Below are 5722 nucleotides of genomic sequence, written 5' to 3' on the forward strand. Positions count from 1 at the left end.
TATTTCTGTGTTCTTAAGCTTGCCCTTCTGTTTTCCTTTCTTCCTTCATCCCTCCTTTCTTCCATCTTCCCCTTTCCTCTCTGCTCCCTAAGTGCTTGTATTATAGGTGTGCAGCACCTGTTTCTCGGTGTTGTGGTTTGAATAAAAATAGCCCCCATAGGCTTATAGGGAGTGACAGAATTAGGAGGTGTGGCTCTGTTGGACTAGGTGTGTCCTTGTAGGAGGGAGTATGTCATGGGGGTTGTTGAGGTTTCAAGTACTCAAGCCAGGCCGAGTCACTCTCTCTTCTTGCTGCCTGCTGATCTAGATATATATTTCTCAGGTACCTCTCTAGCACCATGACTGCCTATGTACCACCACACATCCCACCATGATGGTAATGAACTAAACGTCCTTAGTGTAAACCAGCTGCAATTAAATGTTTTCTTTTATAAGAGTTGCCATGATCGTGGTGTCTCTTCACAGAAATAGAAGCCCTAACTAAGACACATGGAAACACTTGGATCCTTCCAAGTCTGTCACTTCCTATTTAGATGCAGAACAAAATTTTCTTTTTCTTGTCTTCACTACTGAGGCAATAATCTCCTGAGGTCTTTATTTAACCTCCATTCATTATTGGACTTGGCACTGTGAGAGATGGAACACAAACTCTTTCCATCTCTGTGCAGTCTCTTGGTCCTGAGCCACAGCTTCCTCTGTGTGGGTCTTTCCCAGGCTCTCATACTCCACATATGTGTGCCAATCAGCATTCAGGGGCAGAGTCAAGGTAGACTGGCCAGCGTTCAAATGCTGCAGTTCTTTCTCTACAGTGTCCTGTTCTTGAAGGTGACACTGAATTTTAGTCGCTTTGACTTTGTAGAAGTCCCAGTTCCACCTAACCAAATCAGTCGAGCTGTCAGGAGCCACAAAGGTTTCCCAGTTCTGCACTGAAACCTGGGGACTTTCTCCAATTGGTGAGCTGAGTTTGGATCAAGATGGCTTCCCCAGGGACATGGCCCCCAAGGAAAAGACACACACAGCTGCTTTAGTGATCAGCATTTGAAAACCACTGAACCATGTATGTCCTCTCCTTTTGGTTTGATGTAGAGTAAATCTGTGCCATGTCCTGCACTTGGCTAAGAAGGGAACATCTCTTAGAGATGTTTTAATTTCTTTTTAAAAACTGAGTGTAACCTTTAACATATTTAAATGATTTTTTCATTTATTAGACCTTCCTGTATGTTTTGCTCCTGTTTCTATATCAGGCATTCCTTTTCCATCTCTAAGAATTCTTTATGTTATAAAAATTGGTATCTTTTTTTTTTTTTTTTAACAAATCCTTTCTTGTCTCTAATTCGTATGTCTTCACTTTGTTTAGAATTAGTACTCATTCCAGAGCTGTTAGGGAAAACAGTAAGAATGCCCAGCGTGAAGTTTCTTAGTAGTTTGTTAAGTGCAGTATTATGTGTTTAGATAAGATTCATTTTATTTACAAATGTTCTGACCAATGATTAACACATATTAAGCTTCCCAAGTTGAGGGATGAGATGAGCCACATTATTTAAGACTTTTATCGATGGATTATTTGGGGTGGGTCATGGAGGTGAATCAAATGAATTAGTTTCTCTCCGTCTCAGGATAGAGTTTCATTTGAAGTCAGACTCTCAAGGGATCTCCCCACATGAAGGCAAAGGAATAGCATCCTTATCAACTCCTGATTGGAAAGCAGCATTCCCTGCCATTATGCACACAGGCAGGCAGCCACCCATTAGAGTGTCAGCAGGGGAGCCAGTGGCCTCGTCACCTAGAAGAAAGCACACACGTTTCCATCTTACTCTCTAGATACTGAAAGGGGACAGGTGTACAGTCTCTGCTGTTCAGTATTCATAGTCACATTAAAATTTATGGCTGAGATTAACGTAGTGTCAGATCTTGCTATTTAAATTCATTAATAAGGAGCATTATTCTTTAAAATAAGCGTGTTTAAAATAGTTGATTAACTATACTTCAACAAAATTAATTTTCTTTGTCACGTACCTTCTAACTTTGGATAAGCATGGTTTTGAGGATCAGTCTTTTCAATGGCTAAAGTGATAAAATAGACGCCTGGTTGGAGGCATCTTAAGAAGAGACTGGGTAGTCATAAAGCACTTCCTGTGTTTTTTTTTTTTTTTTTACTTCCAGCTCCACCACAGCTGGATGACCCCGGGCGTAACCTGACTCTCAGAGAATCTGACCTTCTGTACACATTTCAGGCCCAGTGAACTGCAGGAATCCTGCAGTTCTGACTTGATGGCTTCCATCAGGAACGGCGCTCAGTAGATTTGAGGGCAGATAGGTCTCTGCAAGGCTTCACTGCTTGCCGGCCAAAGCAGCTCTCCTTTCCTGATGAGACCATGCCAAGATGACTTCCCACACAAAGGAAACAGTTTCCCGGCTGACATTCCTGCTTGGGGCTACCTTCATTTAATCAGCACCATCCAACCTCTGGGTTGGAACTCATTATATTCAGGGCACAAGGGCTGTATCATCTCACTGGCTCCTGCCTCTGCCCTCCCGATCCCCCTTCTTCATCCTCACCCTCTCCAGCTGGGGCAGGTGATGAAGCCAGGAGACTGCTAGGCTCCAGCATCCTGGCCTTGCCAACCCCTGCTGAGACAAGCTATCAGTTTTCACTCTTGACAAAACAGGACACAAAATCAAATCCAAAGCAAAGGTCACTTGGAGTTGAAGTCTCTGATCTTGCCATTTTTGAGACCAATATTCTCTGACCCAGAACTCTTTCTTTAAGATAAACCCAATGAACAAAACTTTGTTTTTTCTGTTTGTGTTAGCTGAGGAATTTTTGCTGCACGTGTTGCTACTTTTTGCTTTAACTTAGCAAGAAAAACCAGCATTTATGGTTTCCCAAGTGCTTTCTTGTAATTACTTAATTGTGAGCACGACGGTGGACATCAGGTTTTCTTGTTCCCATCTGACATATAAGAGTATCTGATGGCCACGAAGACAGCTCAGTGGGTAAAGGTGCACGGTGACGGTTAGGTTTCGTTCTCAACTTGAAATGACTTAAGAGTCATGGGGAAGAGAGTCTCAGTGAGGAAGTGACTGTATTGGATTGGTATGTGGGCTTGTCTATGGGGACTGCCTTAATTAAGTCAATTGAAGTAAGAAGACCCAGCCCACTGCGGGTGGCACATTCCTTAGGCAAGGTTGCTCCGGAATCAAATAGAGGTATATAAAAGTCCTGCTGAGCAGTAAGCAACCAAACAAGGAAGAATTCATGCATTTATTTCTGTCTGCTTTTGACTGTGGATGTGACTAGCTGTTTGAAGTTCCTATCCTGACTTTCATCCAGTGACTGACTGTAATCTGGAATTGTAAGCCAAATCAACCATTCCTTTCCTAAGTTTTACACACACACACACACACACACTAGATGAGTAGATTTTTTTTTTTTCAAAAGCCATCTTAGCTCCAGATAGTTTTGAGACATGAGCTGGGAGTCTGGCATGCCTACCTCCAGAGGCAATGTTAGTTCTACTGCCTCCAGCTATAGGATGAGATGAATGTATAAATTCACTGAAGACACCTCAAACCAGTACTCACTTAATTTTTGTGTGTTTTATTTATAAGGTGTATCCCTTTCAGATAAAAATCACATGATTTCAGTATATTTGGAAATTTCAGGCTGTGGTGATAACTCAGTTGTAAAATACTTTCATTACTAGTGAGGAAGAGATAGGTAAACCCTAGGGCTTGCTGGCCAGCTAGTCTGGCTTAGTGGACAAATTCTGAGACAATGACAGGCACTATCTCAAAGAAAATGAGGTGGACATTACTCAAGGAGTGACAGCTAAAGTGTGCTCAAGTACACACACACACACACACACACACACACACACACATACACTACATTATATAAACAGATATTTAGAAGAACGTTTAAGTAAGTCAGTTTAGTAAAGTAATAAATCGCTCCCTTGAGCATTATGACCACCCTCGACATAGTTCCTGATGAGGTTCACAGTACCAGTATGGGCTCTTCTGGGGAGCAGGTCCTGAATTCACTTAGAGGATGATTGGTTACCCTCATAACCATTGTGCTACAATGACACAGATGGGGACCTCTTTGCTTGGCCAGTTGGTTTTATAGTTTGTAGCATTCACAGATGGGTGAGACTACTGGTACCCTTTCCCTCCCAGTTGTCTGCTTAGCAGCCTCCAGCACTTTGAAAGCTAACCCCCGGGAGGATCTTTCTAGCTCAGTTCCAGCTTGCCTCTGTCTAGCAACCAAGGTGTGGGGTGTCTTCAAGCAACGGGGTCTTATCCTCTAGAACTGACAGTCTTCGTGTTCATTTTTAGCTTGATTTTCCCGGAACTGTAAAAGTCTGGGTTTGTGATTCCTTATAACGTCACTTATTCCCAAACCTTTGTAGTGATCATTTTGGGCAGTTCGAGAATGCGTGGGTCTCTAAGCTCTGCCATAACTCTAGTCACCAAGACTTCTCAGGAGTGCTCACTAGTCACTGGTCCCTTGAAAACATCCCTCATTTATTCAGATCACTAAGCCACTGGTTTGATGCTTGTGGATCATCATCCTTGAAGATGTCCTTTTGGGGTTCAACCTTGACTTCCCAGTGAGCCTCCTTCAGTAACCCTTTGTGAGAAAGGCAGAGGGAGCCAGAAGTTGTCTGCTGCGGAGAGCCAGTCAGGTGGAAAGAACCCTTTTAGAGTTTGTTATGTGTGGAATCTCAGGAATTCACTGTGTTGGCCCTATGAAGTAAGGAAAGAAAGCTCAAGGCGGATGATCACACTCCTGATTCATACTCCCTAACAAATTTGTAAAATTGTATCTTGCTTCACACTGGAAAGAGTCAGTGCAATGCTTTGAACGTGGGCTCCGGAATTGGTGACTGGGAAAGTCCCAGTGTAACAGTGTTCAGGGGTGAAATCTGAAAGGAGACATGATGGCCAACATTCATTGTCAACTTGGTGGCCTTTAGAATAGTTGGGAGATGCAACTCTTGGTTTATGTTTGAAGGTATCTCCAAAGAGATTTAAGTGTGCAGGGGGGAACCTACCCTGAAGGTGGGTGGGGCCATCTTATGGATTGGGACTTTCAAAGGTTAAAGGTAAAAAGAAGCCAGCAGGGTATCAGCCCTCACAGCTCTACTTGCTGACTACTGTGGATGTAATGTGATGGGCTGCCTGGCGCTCCTGTCAGCATGCCTGCCTGCCATGATAGGCTGTTTCCCAAGCCACAAACCCAAACAATCCATCCCTTCCCTTAGTGCCATTTTCCCACAACAAGGAGGTATTGTGGTAATGAGAAGTGCACTCATGGATGGATCTGTCTGCTTCGAAAGAACTTACATTTCTGAGTTCGTCCGTTGTATCTTCGCCAAGTAAGGGCACAGACTTCTCATCTGGAGAACAAAGCAACAGGGTGGGAACCAGAGGCGGAACTTGCCAGTGTCTCCATCTTGGTTTTCTCGGGAACCAGAAATATGGGAAATAAAAATCAGGCCTTTGTAAATTACCCGGCTTCTAGTATTCTGTTACAGCAGACCAAAGTGGAGGAGGACAGAGACCTGGCTGTTATTTGCATGGGAGCTGCTACTCTCCCCCTCTGCCTCAAAAGTGCAGGGAGAGTCAGCCGGGCGTGGTGGCGCACGCCTTTAATCCCAGCACTCGGGAGGCAGAGGCAGGCGGATTTCTGAGTTCGAGGCCAGCCTGGTCTACA

This window comes from Mus caroli, chromosome 15 (genome assembly GCF_900094665.2).
Source record: "Mus caroli chromosome 15, CAROLI_EIJ_v1.1, whole genome shotgun sequence".
Classification (NCBI taxonomy): domain Eukaryota; kingdom Metazoa; phylum Chordata; class Mammalia; order Rodentia; family Muridae; genus Mus; species Mus caroli.